The 15,068-nt window shown below is 43.4% G+C and overlaps 1 pseudogene across 1 annotated transcript; it reads left to right on the forward strand.

Annotated features, from left to right (window-relative positions):
• The first annotated feature begins 244 nt into the window (after window positions 1–244).
• On the forward strand, window positions 245–12,261 carry LOC106610875 (C-1-tetrahydrofolate synthase, cytoplasmic-like; annotated as a pseudogene). Its single transcript, XR_014378716.1, has 18 exons — window positions 245–529; window positions 773–884; window positions 1,067–1,196; window positions 1,851–1,941; window positions 2,192–2,725; window positions 2,820–2,866; window positions 2,967–3,072; window positions 3,201–3,275; window positions 3,394–3,493; window positions 3,618–3,694; window positions 3,767–3,898; window positions 4,085–4,153; window positions 5,472–5,513; window positions 6,012–6,112; window positions 6,210–6,387; window positions 9,914–10,021; window positions 10,270–10,422; window positions 10,523–12,261. The product of XR_014378716.1 is annotated as a C-1-tetrahydrofolate synthase, cytoplasmic-like (transcript).
• Window positions 12,262–15,068: the final 2,807 nt, after the last annotated feature.

Below are 15,068 nucleotides of genomic sequence, written 5' to 3' on the forward strand. Positions count from 1 at the left end.
AGAACTTCAGCTTTATGCACAAAGTGACCAACAGAAAGTGGTTGTAATGAGATGAAACCACAACTGCTGGAATCGCTAGACTGTCCACTTTCATATGCCGTCTCCAAGGTTGGGCTCCGTCGTTTAGAGGGAGAGCAAATCTATTATTTGTCTGGATAGGCCAGAAAATGTGACACGTCATTCCCTATGCAAATGTGGAGTGTGAAACCTGACACTTCAAGTCTGCTCCGCTGACAGAGTGGTAGTGGAGAGAGGACAGCTGGGGCTTTCTGGTACTGGACCCTACGACGTTCAGATCGCTTTGTACACCAAAATGTCAGTCAGAACCAGTCCAGAACCGCTCAAAGTCCCCCTTTATAAGAGGTATGTAAAAGTGCTCAATTTAATGATTGTGTGCAGGTGGCCGGGAAGAAAGCTGTGGTGATTGGCCGCAGTAAGATTGTGGGTGCGCCCATGCATGACCTGCTGCTGTGGAACCACGCTACCGTGACAACCTGCCATTCAAAAACTGCTGACCTCGCTTGCTGAGGTAAACCCAAGCCCAGAACATGTCACATGCTCACTCAGAACATGAACACACTCACAATCATAACCTGTCATATACAGGCCATTACTACAGCCAACTCATCATGATCATGTATACAGGTAGTAACATGTCACATACAGATCCCATATACAGCAGCACTAATGTACATTAGATTGACAGACTCATTCCACGAAAGACACTAATATAGTATTTTGATGAGATCCATCCAATCCCCTCTCTTTGCAGGTGGGCAGAGCTGACATCTTGGTGGTTGGGATCGGGAAAGCAGAGATGGTGAAGGGAGATTGGGTAAAGAAAGGAGCGGTGGTCATCGACTGTGGCATTAATCACATCCTAGGTTAGTATGGTCCCCTCCATTGGTTTCCCTTTTGACAAGTATTCTTTATTTTTAGAACAAGTATGTGAGCTAACCATTAGTGTGTCATCAGTTCTCCATGGAGCTGGCACTTTTCTTTATGGGTAAAGTTTAGGGGCACTTATGTTTGTTTTGACTGCATGGTACCTCTCTGTCCTCCTAAGATGGGACAAGGCCCAGAGTGGGAAGTGTGTGGTGGGGGATGTGCACTACTCCTCTGCTAAGGAGCAGGCTGGCTTCGTCACTGTAGTACGAGGAGGAATGGGGCCCATGACTGTGGCCATGCTCATGCAGGTAGGTGGAACCAACCGGGTATTGAACACGGATTGTCTGTATTTCTCAAGAATACGTTAGCCCACCAAGCTAAAGCCTTGGAACACAAGTCCTCAGATCTCAGCCAAGGTTACGTGAGTGTAGCTTACCGATCCACCTCTGCTACGAAGGCAGTGTCATCCCTACTAGTAATTACACAAAACACTTGACCTCCAAAATTCATCCTGTGAGAATTCACATTTCATGGGAAAAGTTGGTGGTCATTTTGTTTGTGATGGAGCAACTCCCTGTCCTGTGGCCTTATCAATGTTATTCACCTGTTTCCGCAGCATGACATTATGGAAAAAACAGACTAGGTTAAAATGAATGTGGAGCATTTTGTAGTAGATAAGGTGTTCCTTCAGAAGCTAATTTCCCTCTTTCTGGTAATCCTCTGAGCTGAGGTAATTGCATTCTAACGACATGAATGAATAGAAAGCAATTTTCCGTTTTATTCACTTTTATGTCACTGTGCAATCCACGGTTGCTCAGAGCACATTCCCTTAGAATTAATAGCTTTTGTCCATAAGGCAGAACCATAGCAAATTTCCTTTGAGTTATGTACAAATTCCAAGCTGAATGTGTAGTCAGAGCTTTTTATTGGCTGTGTGGTTTGCGACTTTTCTTCATCTCCAGAACACAGTGCCAAGCGCTTCCTGGAGTCTCACCAGCCAGGCAAGTGGAGCATCACCTACATCAAGCTCAACCTGCAGAAGCCTGTGCCAAGGTTGGTCCCCTCATCCTCTGCCTACCTTCTCTGATGTGGAATCACTCTATTTCGTAGTCGCTTAGTCATACTTTTAATACTCCATACTGTTGCTGAATAATTCAACCATCCAATAACTGAGGAGGCTCTAGTCTTGAGTCTCTACCTTCATGGTGGAAAGCCCTAAACTTGGTCCTCAGAGACTTGCGGAACATTTTCTGTCTGCTGTTACTGCTGACTAAATGAGTGTGATCCGACTGTGGCCCTTTAGTGACATCGTGATCTGACGTTCCTGCATACTCAAGCCCATCGACCAGATGGCCAGGGAGGTGGGGCTGCTGTTGGAAGAGGTGGAGCTCTATGGGAAGACCAAGGCCAAGGTGCAGCTGGACATCCTCAAACGCCTGCGGGCGCAGCCTGATGGGACATACGTGGTGTTCGCTGGGTACACTCTGTCTGTCTCGCTAGTTATTTTGTACTGGGTACAATAACCTTTTGTTCTTGACTTGAATCTGTTCTTTTTCTATCATGTTGTAGGTGTAACATGTACAAATGGGCTCCTTTTCACTACAGTGGCCTGGTACAGAACTCTTGATTTGTCAAGATTGATGATCTGCTATGCTCTCTGAAACGTTTCACACCAGTGTTAATGTTGTCTGTATCTCTAGAATCACCCTCACCCCGCTTGGGGAGGGGAAAAGAACCACCACCATAGGACTGGTCCAGGCTCTGGGGGCTCACATGAAGCTCAACGTCTTCGTCTGTGTCCGCCAGCCCTCCCAAGGCTCCACCTTCGGGATCAAAGGTGAGCACTGGCTGCTGCTGCTGTTTGCCGACTGGTTGGATCTTTTGTGTGAAGGTGTTATCAATGCTAAATCACTGGAATGTTCTATCTACAGGAGGTGCTGCTGGAGGTGGATATTCCCAAGTTATTCCCATGGAGGAGGTACTTCACTGATTGATCTCCCTTCTATTCCAGACATTAATCATTTAGGAAGGGTGTTTCTGCATAAAGCTCTGACCATATAGCTTAATTCTGATTCCAGTTCAACCTCCACCTCACTGGCGATATCCACGCCATCACAGCTGCCAACAACCTAGTGGCGGCAGCCAGACGCCCGCGTGTTCCACGAAGCCACCCAAATAGACAAGGTGAACTCTCTCTCTCTGTTGACCTCTGTTGTTGAGAAAGATTGCACTGCACAAGGTGGTATTTCATGTTTGATGAATGTGTGTGTCAGTCCATTTCTTATCTTTCTCACTCATTACCTCTCCCACAGGCTTTATATAACCGTCTGGTCGCCCTTAGTGGAGGTCAGTGGATGTTCTCCCCCATCCAGATAAACAGACTGAAGGTAAAAACATCAGAACAAAAAACTGATCCATGGATGACAATTGGATAATGCCGTTATCATCTTGGCTGTGCTAGTGAGAGAATTTCTCTGCAAGTGTCTGTGTGTATGACTCCTATAGAGAGTGTGCATTGAGAAGACTGACCCCACCACTCTCACTGAGGAGATCAACCGCTTCGCCCGCCTGGACATGGACCCAGACTCTCTTACCTGGCACAGAGGTACTGGAGATGCACTGTGTCTGGTCTGAGGGGAGACACAAGCAGCTGTTATTGTGTATACTGCATACTATCAAAAATCATGAGAAATAGTAGAATGTTTTATGGGTCTTTGCGTCATTTTCAGTGTTGGACACCAATGATCGTTTCCTGAGGAAGATCACCGTTGGCCAATCACCGACTGAGAAGGGACACACTAGGGAGGTGTTTTTTTGTTACCATTAGTTAGTCACCTAATACTGACATGTTGACTCCTGTTCTGTCCCCCTCCCCCAGGCCCAGTTCAGCATCTCGGTGGCCAGTGAGATCATGGCCGTGCTGGCTCTCACCAGCAGCCTGGAGGACATGCGCCTGGCCACGGTGGTGGCCACCAGCCGCAGCGGGCAGCCCATCACCACAGAGGACCTGGTCAGTGGCCCTAGTCTTTTTCCTCCACTGTCAACCAACACATAGGCTGTCAACACATTCAAGTGCTCTGTTTTTGACAACATTATACTGTGGTTGTGCAATGATCAGTGGTTGGATTGAGGTTTGTGATGAGTGCTTGTTGATTCTGGGCTTGAAAGATTCTTCCTAATCTTTCACTCTGTACAGGGTGTGAGTGGAGCCCTGACTGTGCTGATGAGGGATGCCATCAAGCCCAACCTGATGCAGACTTTGGAGGTGGGTGGGGGCCTCAGGGCTTCAGAGCCACAGACCCGGGGGGGATGAACTGTACTGGCCCGGTGACTGGAGGAGAGGGAAGCAAAGCAGCGTGGGAAAATGGGTTTTAGATTCTTTAATTGGTTAGGGTAGTGTGGATGTGAGGCTTCCTACATTCTCCTGGAGCAGTGATAACGCAGTCTGGAATAGACAGAAGGCATCTGCTTGTGGCTGTTTTTAGTTTAGTTACTAATCCCCTATATCTCTTTGAGAAGTACAGAGGTAGGATTTGGTCTAATCAACAGATATTTCAAAGCCTAGAACTTGCTTAGCTAAACTTATGTTGACTGCAGATAAGTGATTCTGAGTCGGTATGGTTTTTGATGTGGTACACTGACTGCTGTGAGTCTGAGTGGTGACATTGCCACAGGCTGTGTGTGTTCTGCTGCTGTGTGACTGAGGCGTTTCGTCAACATCGCCTATGGCAACTCCTCCATCTTGGCTGATAAGATAGCCCTGAAGCTGGTCGGCCAGGAGGGCTTTGTGGGTGAGTGGAGCTAAAACACACAGCCTCTACCTTGGCAAGAAACAAAACTATGAACTAGTCCTGCAATGTGAGTGTTGGTTGTCTCTCTCATGGGTTCAGCGCTGACGTCTGAGCCCTGAAGATTTTTTTTAAAATTGTTTTTATTTTACCTTTATTTAACTAGGCAAGTCAGTTCAATAACGGCCTAGGAACAGTGGGTTAACTGCCTTGTTCAGGGGCAGAACCACAGATTTTGTCAGCTTGGGGATTCGATCTTGCAACCTTTTGGTTACTAGTCAAACACTCTAACCATTAGGCTACCTGCCGCCCCACGCACGGAGATGCACGGAGGCGGGCCAATGGTGAGTGACTGCACAGTTTACCGGGGGTCTCTGAATATCTTTCTATCTCTGTCCTAATGGTGGTGCCAACGGGCAGCTTTCAGAAAGACTGCTTCAGAAAAAAATATCAAAGGACAGGTTTTTACACTCAAAGGAAAAAGAGTGGTTGCTCACTGCAGTGAATTATAATCATCAGATCAGCCTGGAGAATGTTCACACGTTATTGTCACATATCTTTCCGTATGGAATGTTCTATCCCGCGTCAATGAATGCAGGTGCACTGCTGAGAATGTAATTACATTTCCTGCTGTTTGGCGGTCACACAGGAAGACCTCATTCATATTCACTCTGCTGCTGCTTTAGCTCTACCCCCACAAACACTACTAAGTTTCATGTCATTGGGTAGGGATTGATCCCATAATTCCTTATGCTAGTTTGGTGGCTGTTTGACTGGACTTCTCCCTTGTTGCAGGTTACTGCTGGAATGCCCCTGCCCAAAGAATATGTGGAAGAGGTAAGACACTACTCCGCCCCTCACCCACTGTCTAACTTCAGCCCCTCCCCCTTCACACCCCATCACATCAATGAAAGGGCATCCATCCTAAATGTGTCACTTCCCCTTTATGAAAATGTTTTGTTAATGGCATATTGCCCATCCTCTGCACTAAGTCTTGGTTGTAAGACTCAATCATTCATTAGAAGGCATCAAAGGCATGAGCGTGGTATTTGCTCTGTGTCTTGTGACCTGGTTTAATTCTCATCTGATGCTATAAGTCGATCTGAATTACCCAGGCCCATCCATTATGGAGTGTAATTAGGTCCAGTTCACAAGCTCCCTTCATTTACATGGACCAGTGCCTACTGCTTACATGTGATCATTGATGCGAGTAGAAAATGGCTGCACTTAACTTGCTCTTCAAGGTCACTGGGGTGTCTCTACAAAGGCAGAGTATACTCAATATGTTATGTAATGGCTATATATCAACAAAACCCATTGTGTGTTCTTGCGTAGAACCTTGAGCTTCTGGGGAAGGGCTGCAGTAACATAATTAAACAGGTGGTAAATGCCACACACTTTGGAGTGCCAGTGGTGGTGGCCGCCAACGCTTTCAAGTAAGTCCTAGTCATGGTGAGCATCTGAAACTATTTTACCGCTATTGTCCTGTGTCTTAAGTGCTTTGACCTCAGACCTTTGTGACCCTGACTGCAGGACAGACACTGAATCAAAGCTGGACCTGATCTGTAGCCTGGCCAAGGCAGCGGGAACCTTTGATGCGGTGCGCTGCTCTCAATGGGCTGAAGGGGGTGCTGGTGCTGTGGCCCTGGGACAGGCTGTGCAGAGGGCTTCTGGGACCCCCAGCGACTTCAAGTTTCTCTATGATGTAGAGGTAAAGCGAGCGTTGGACCTTACTGAAAGACCTTGGTTTTCACTTTATGACATAGGTGCATTGATTTCATCCTGCTCAGGTCATAAAGGTTTTTCTCATCTTGACTGTTCACTGGCTGGACTTCCATTCATACCATCTCACTATCAGTCTTGTGTCATGTCCGTAGATGAAATCACTGATTCACTTCTTATGCTCCGATGACTGTTTTAATCACAGAGTATCCATACATCAACCCCATGTCACTCCATCAGTCAATGTGCGACTGACAGGTGAGGAGAGATGTGCCTGTGACCCCTGAGTCGAGGCTAGTCGAAATGTGAAATGGCTCTATTCTCCACTACAGTGGATCTGTCAGAGACAGGAGCAGGACTGCTGCTGTACGCCCCTCTGGTGATTGGTGACTGCCCATGCGACTGACTGAGAGCACCAGGGGAATCACAGAGGAGAGGAGCAGTGGAATATTGGTTGATTCCTGATATAGGCTATGCAATGGCTTCCCACTGGGCACAAATTGGTTGAATCAACGTTATTTCCACATAGATTCCACTTCACGATACATTGACAAATTATGTGGAAAATACATTGAATTTGAAAAAAGTAATCAACGTTGACTGTTGAGGGTGAAATTTCAACCACAGGATTATGTCATGGTAACCAAATTTCAACATAGGAAAAACCTTGTATAAAACAACGTCAGATCTTCAACGTTATATCCACTATCAGAAAAAAAAGTTCTAGGCTGGGCAGCATCTCCTACAGGAGAATTGATCATTCTATAGTTATCCCTTTGGTCTCCTATTCAGGGTTTTAACCAAGCCCAGCTATGATATTTGTCACTGACTTTTACCAATGTACTATCGTGAGAATGATTGTTTAGAGATCTCCACTTTAAAAACCAAATTGATAAACTGCTATCGAAAACATTCAAAAGGGAAGGATTAACAGAGCAAATTAAATATGACCATACTTTGTCACTCATATCATCAATTATGCTATTTAGGCCTATATAGCATTTGCAAAGTCATCAACAGCTATTTTTGTCATTCAATCCAGAATTCAACAAAAAAATTGAGAATATGATAGGCCTAGAGTTTCAAGCTCCGGTTGATTTTCAAATTTAATGATGTTTATTGATATTGAATTGTGATTGGTTGTCAACACAACCAAATATCAACATTTGAAGGAGATGCTTGGATAGTTCTATCTGTGCCACTGACTTAGTCTGGCTTTATTTCCAGTTTGTTTACAAATGAATAATTGATATGTTGGATTCACGCCTCCATCTCAAACAAAAATCTAAGTTAAACAATAGGACTACATCAAATCAAACTTTAAATGCACTTTAAATAAAGTTTTATTTGATTTAGTCCTATTCTTTAACTTAGATTTTTGGTTGAGATGGAGATGTGAATCCAACATATCAATTATTACTTTGTAGACAAACTGAAGACTAGTCAGTGGCACAGATGGAATTAGCCAAGCACAATATAAATCTCCTTCAAATGTTGATATTTAGTTGCATTGACAACCAAACACAATTCAATATCACTTTTGAAATACACTATATATACAAAAGTATGTGGACACCCCTTCAAATTAGAGGAGTTGGCTATTTCAGCCATACCCAATGCTGACAGGTGTATCAAATTGAGCACACAGCCACGCAACCTCCATAGACAAACATTGGCAGTAGAATGGCCCGTACTGAAGAGCTCAGTGACTTTTAACTTGGCACCGTCATAGGATGCTATCTTTCCAACAAGTCAGTTTGTAAAATGTCTGCCCTGCTAGAGCTGACCTGGTCAATTGTAAGTGCTGTTATTGTGAAGTGGAAACATCTAGGAGCAACAACGGCTCAGCCGCGAAGTGGTGAGCCACACAAACTCACAGAACGGGACCGCTGAGAGCTGCGGCGCGTAGCATGTAAAAGTCCCCGGTTGCAACACTCAATCCCGAGTTCCAAACTGCCTCTGGAAGCAATGTCAGCACAAGAACTGTTCGTTGGGAGCTTCATGAAATGGGTTTCCATGGCCGAGCAGCCGCACACAAGCCTAGGATAACCATGCGCAATGACAACCGTCGGCTGGAGTGGTGTAAAGCTTGCCGCCATTGGACTCTGGAGCAGTAGAAATGCCGTCTCTGGAGTGATGAATCCCGCTTGACCATCTGGCAGTCCAATGGACAAATCTGGGTTTGGCGGATGCCAGGAAAACGCTACCTGCCCGAATGCATAGTGTCAACTGTAAAGTTTGGTGGAGGAGGAATAATGGTCTGGGGTTGTTTTTCATGGTTCGGGCTAGGCCCCTTAGTTCCAGTGAAGGGAAATCTTAACGCTACAGTATACAATTACATTCTAGATGATTTTGTGCTTCCAACGTTGTGGCAACAGTTTGGGGAAGGCCCTTTCCTGTTTCAGCATGACAATGCCCCCGTGCACAAAGCGAGGTCCATACAGAAATGTTTTTTCGAGATCGGTGTGGAAGAACTTGACTGGCCTGTACAGAGCCCTGACCTCAACCCCATCGACCACTTTTGGGATGAATTGGAACGCCGACTGTGAGCCAGGCCTAGTCACCCAACATCAGTACCCGACCTCACTAATGCTCTTGTGGCTGAATGGAAGCAAGTCCCCACAGCAATGTTCCAACATCTAGTGGAAAGCCTTCCCAGAAGAGTAGAGACTGTTATTGTAGCAAAGGGGGGACCAACTCCATATTAATGCCCATGATTTTGGAATGAGATATTCGACGAGCAGGTGTCCACATACACCTGCTTGTGTAGTGTAAAATATATAGCCTATTAACTTGTTAACAAATGATATGCAGGATTCACAGCTCCAACTCAACCAAAAATAAATGATAAAGAATGTGATTAAGCCAGTGGCTCAGATGGAACTATACAAGCAATAGATGCATATCATTTAAATGTTGATATTTGGTTGTGTTGTCAACCAAACACGAGTCAATGACTTTTACATTAAATACAGTAAATAGATTAATGTTAAAACTATCTTACAAACTAATGTAACATTCAATCTTAAAATGAGTAACGCATATCAATGGCCACATTGAGGATAATGTGACTATACTTTTGTTCTTATGTAATCATATTAAGCGTGCATGTTCAAGATATCATGCATGGGTCGTCGCAGGTCTGTGGCGATCTTCACAATTGCTGTTGTACTCTGTGCAGAATCTGGAACGGCATTTGTGTGACAACTAAACCAAAAATCGGACTTTGTTTTTCGATTGGAATTTGGTTGTGCTTTTATATGTTTGAAAGCCAAGTGATAACACATTGGAAATTCAACTTACTTTTGGCTGTCTTTTTGAGTGGGTTGTAATCTCTCACCAAATATTACCCAATTGTCCATGTTAAAATGACGTGGTGTGCCCAGTGGGTTGGTACTGTTGCAAATGCACTAAATTGAAACATGTTGATGAAACCGTGTAGATGACCTGAACCAGTTTTATGGTACTCATATGTCATGCATATGTCTATTTTTGTCTGTCTGAATCACTTTTAGCTGCCCATTGTGGATAAGATCCGGATCATTGCTCAGAAGATCTACGGGGCTGATGACATAGAGCTGCTGCCAGATGCCCAGCACAAGGTGGAGCTTTACACCAAACAGGTACAATAGCTATGAGACCAAGGATTTTAATCGAGATGGTTATTTGTTTACATGATTTCTGGAGCTCATTCTACTCAAGGACATGGGCCTTCTTCCTTCCGTTGTCAACTTCTTCCTTGAAGGTTCAAGAAAAAAAGAGACTTAAGGCCAGACTTTTTTGTTGTTGTTGAAATTCTATCAACAAAGACTTGCATTTCTATTTGAGGTTTTAATCTCCTTTCAATGAATGCCATTATTGTCTTGTCCAGGGCTTTGGGAATCTGCCCATCTGCATGGCAAAGACCCATCTGTCCTTGTCCCACGAGGCGGATAAAAAGGGCGTGCCCACAGGGTTCGTCCTGCCCGTCAGGGACATCCGTGCCAGTGTGGGTGCTGGGTTCCTCTACCCTCTGGTTGGCATGGTAAGAAAGCACTGGCCTCAACAGAGAATCAACTGAATTAATCTCTTGATCAGAGGACACAAAAATACTGATATTGTTCTTTTTTTCTGCCCCATCCTAGATGTCCACGATTCCAGGGCTGCCCACAAGGCCATGTTTCTACGACATTGACCTGGACCCTGAGAAGGTCAACGAACTATTCTAATTGGTGCTCCACCCTGTGTACCTGAAGGAATCCGCTAACATTACAGCTATACAAATGACATCAATACATTTTTACATTTTAGTCATTTAGCAGACGCTCTTATCCAGAGCGACTTACAGGAGTGAATGCATACATTTCATAATTTTTTTTCTCCGTACTGGTCCCCCGTGGGAATCGAACCCACAACCCTGGCGTTGCAAACACCATGCTCTACCAACTGAGCCACACAACAACCCATACTAGTTTACAGATATGGTTGATGTCTGTGATGATTCTGGATATTCTCTCTTTCGATCTCTCCCTGGTCTGTTGTCTGCAGCACCCACAACGAGCCCTAAATGAAATGTGGTGGAGCAGTAACTGGAACCGCTTCCCTCCCCTGTCAATAATGTCCTTTATTTTTCACACAGTCGCTGACGCCTGTCAATAATTCAATTGCTCTGCCTGTGGCCACTGAAGGGTAAATTTAAAGAAACTCAAACTGTTTGTCCCCTGAGACTAACTCTGCATTAGTATTCTAGCAGGGAGAAATGACCTACTTAATATTCCTTCAATAATCACCTCTGAAAATAAACAAACCTTCCCAGAAGCTACTGTATCTTATCCCTCCAGAAGTACAGTGTTGTGTCTGATAATACTGTGCATGGCAAGGAGAAACTAGGGAGAGGGAGGTCTCAGATCATGAATCAGGTGGTTATTTGTGTGTAAATCAGACTCTGTCTACTGCCATGGACTGGTAAAGATTCAAAACAGTGTTGAAAATTAAGCAGAACAAATTCTGACATTGCTGCATTATAAAAACTTCTGACATTGACCATCCTTGTTGTTTAAAGATTTGTCCTAATTGTGCCTCTCTTAAAATGTTTCCTTTGGTTATTCTATATTACAATATAAAATAGAAATAATGTCGAATACTGTTAAAGTACTGTACACTAATTGAGTCTGTGAAATTTGAGCATGTTGCTTAAAATCAATGTCAATGTGTCTGGTGGGAAGAAGACTGAACCAGGTTTTCGTCTAGAATTTTGCCTGTGCTTCGCTCCATTCCATTTATTTTTTATCCAGATAAACTCCGCAGTCCTTAAAGATTACAAGCATACCCATAATATTATGCAACCACTTGAAAATATGGAGAGTGGTACTCAGTAATGTGATGTATTGGATTTGTCCCAAACATAACACTTTGTATTCAGGAAAAAAAGTTAATTGCTTTGCCACATTTCTTGCAGTATTCCTTTAGTGCCTTGTTGCAAACAGGATGCATGTTTTGGAATATTTTCACTCTGTCAATTAGGTTAGTATTGTGGAGTAACTACAAAGTTGTTGATCCATTCTCAGTTTTCTCCTATCACAGCCATTAAACTCTGTAACTGTTTTAAAGTCACCATTGGCCTCATGGTCAAATCCTTGAGTAGGTTCCTTCCTCTCTGGCAACTGAGTTAGGAAGGACACCTGTATCTTTGTAGTGACTGGGTGTATTGATACACCATCCAAAGTGTAACTAATAACTTCACCATACTCAAATGGATCATCAATGTCTGCTCTGGTTGAATCTGTGTTTGAAATTCACTGCTCGACTGAGGGACCTTACAATTATCTGTATGTGTGTGGGGTACAGAGATGAGGCAGTCATTAAAAGATCATGTTAAACACTATTATTGCACACAGAGTGAGTCCATGCAACTTTAACTCAGCAAATGTTTACTCCTGAACTTATTCAGGCTTGCCATAACAAAGGGGTTGAGTACTTATTGACTCAAGACATTTCAGCTTTTCATTTTTAATATATTTGTAAAAATGTCAACAAAAAAATATCCACTTTGACATTATGGGGTATTGTGTGTAGGCCAGACGGAAAAACATTTCAATTTAATACATTTTGAATTCAGGCTGTAAAAAACTAAATGTGACAGTCAAAGGGTGTGTATACTTTCTGAAGGCACTGTACGTTGTAGTGATAGTGGGCAGGGCATTGTGCTACAATCCAATCAATGCGTCACTATGGAAACCGGGTAGGATGCTGCTCCTTTGAAACATGTAAATGAAACATACTGCTTGCTCTCTGAGAGAGCTCTGTCGGACACTTGCACACAGACTGCGGCTTGTCAGGACGTCTACAGGTATTGTGCCACCATGTATCTAATGGCATTGGGGAATTAAGAAATATTTTCCCACAGAGTTGTACAAAACAGTAAGTAGAACATGATTATATATATATTATATATATTTTCTGAATAATTGTATTTTAATTGCTACTTGACCATTTAAATAGATACAGTTAAATTATTCATTCATTGAAATGAATTGTAATTTATTAGGGTAGGACCTATTTGAAGAGAGGGGTTACTTCTTCCAAAGGTATCATTTGAGAGAATATACTATTGTTGTTGTTTTGCTCAATGCTTTTACCTGATTGTAACCTTCTTCTACCTTTCATCTCTTCTATATTAGCCTAATAAATGCAAATGTGATAACAAGCTCAATATTCATTGAGTCATGGATGAGTCATGGGGTAAAAATAGACAACTAATGTTGGGTCGAAATGATCTAATTGGCTCTCAAAATTGTGACTCATTCATGACAATAAAGACCTTTAAAGTTAGAAGCTGTAATATTGATGAATATTGTGGTTCTGCAAATAAGAACTTCAAAGCCATTTGTTGCATCTCCTTTGAGACTACTGTATCTGATATGTATACCTTAAAACACGCTTACTACTTTTTCACCAGGAAAACGTTATTGATTGCGCAAATCTTCACACTTTCGAACAATTCATCAATGTGTGCGTTTTATTCATAGGGCTGATATCCTGCCAGAGGGTCTTCAAGGATTTTGTCCTCTGGTGTCATGGTTGAGTAATGTTTTGACACATCCAACTTCCTCTGGAAGATAAATAACTGAAGAGCTGGTCTGATAATAAATCAACCATGTCAGTCAAAGAGGCTTCGATTGGACACGCTCAGGGAAGAGTGGGTCTGAGGAGAAAGCTGACAGGTCCTCCACGACGACTCCTTGGTAAATCAAAGACTAGCAGTGACATGGAGAGGAAGGGAAAGGCTTGGGGACAGAGATCAGGGGATGGCAATGGGACCAAGGAAGATTCCATGCCTGGCTGTCAGGACACAATCTTTGAAGAGGTTCCACTGGAATCTACCACAAAGAGCCCTCGGAAATCCACTGATTCCAAAGAGGAGGCAACACTAGAAAACACAATGGGAACCACAAAGTCACTCTCCACAGAACAAAGTGATGTAAAAGCTGACCATTCAAACCAAAAGCACAAGAGGGAAAAACAAGGCATAAGGAAGCGATGTTTCTCTCCATCACTCATTTGCATTAGAAGGTGGAGGAAGAGAGCTGGTGAAAAGGAAGACAAGGAAGAAGGTCATGATATCACATTTTTCAACAAGCAAACCAGAGACTTTGCTGTTCAACCAACTGCAGTTTATGGTGTAACAACCAGTGAAAAGCAAGTTAACAATTGCTCTAGCATGGACACTCCTGCGATGAAAGGAAAGGATGAAAAGTTAAAAGTTAAAACCTGGAGAATCTTCAAAAGGCTCATGATCGCTCCCAGCGACCATTCAAAAACAAAGCAAGAACAGCTAGGACCAGAGATTTCTCTACAAGATCATTCTCCTTGTGTTATTTCCTCCAAGAAAAAGACAGTGAATCTCTGGAGGCACAGAACCAAAAAGCCCTCTCCTTTCTTCCAGGAGCGTATTGGATGCACACAGGAATACATTGAGGAGGAGACTATAGTCCTGGCTAACAGACATGCTGATGATATTACTGAGTTCATGAACCCTAATCCACATCCCCTAGATTTTGTCAGGGAGGTTAAGGGCCATTGCTCTGAGACACTAACAGTGAGTGTGGATGTGAGTGTTATGAAGTCAGAGGACACCGAGGTCAGAGACGCCATAGAAACAAGTAAAGAAGAAACTAAGGCGTACAAAAACCCTGCCACTACAACTGATAAAATGGAAGCTAAAAAATATCCTGAAAATAGACTGAAGCAGGCGGATGAGATGCTGGTAACCCCATATCCCATAGAGACCTATAGTTGTGCCGGCAATGACGGGGTGAATCTTGTTCTAGAGGTAGAGGAGGCGCAGAGACATTCAGGCTTTAGTGAAAGTGTTACCTCAAGCACAGTTGCTGCAGAGGATCTATCATTGGGGGGGGAATTAACATTAAACGCTATTAACAAACACATTGACTTAAATGCAATTTGTGAGGATGCTTTTGTAAGCAATGAAATAAAAGCTATAGAGGAAAACACTCCAACAAGCATAATTGCAAATGAGAGCGTTAAAGAGGATTCACATTTAGAGAGTAACATGTCTGATGACGTGCATTTATACCCCATTGAACTGAACAACTCTTTGAAGACTGGTTCCGACACATTCCATGGAATCCTCAATGCTGAAAATAATGGTGAATCTAAGCAGAACTGTGA

This window comes from Salmo salar, chromosome 09, assembly GCF_965601325.2.
Source record: "Salmo salar chromosome 09, fSalSal1, whole genome shotgun sequence".
Classification (NCBI taxonomy): domain Eukaryota; kingdom Metazoa; phylum Chordata; class Actinopteri; order Salmoniformes; family Salmonidae; genus Salmo; species Salmo salar.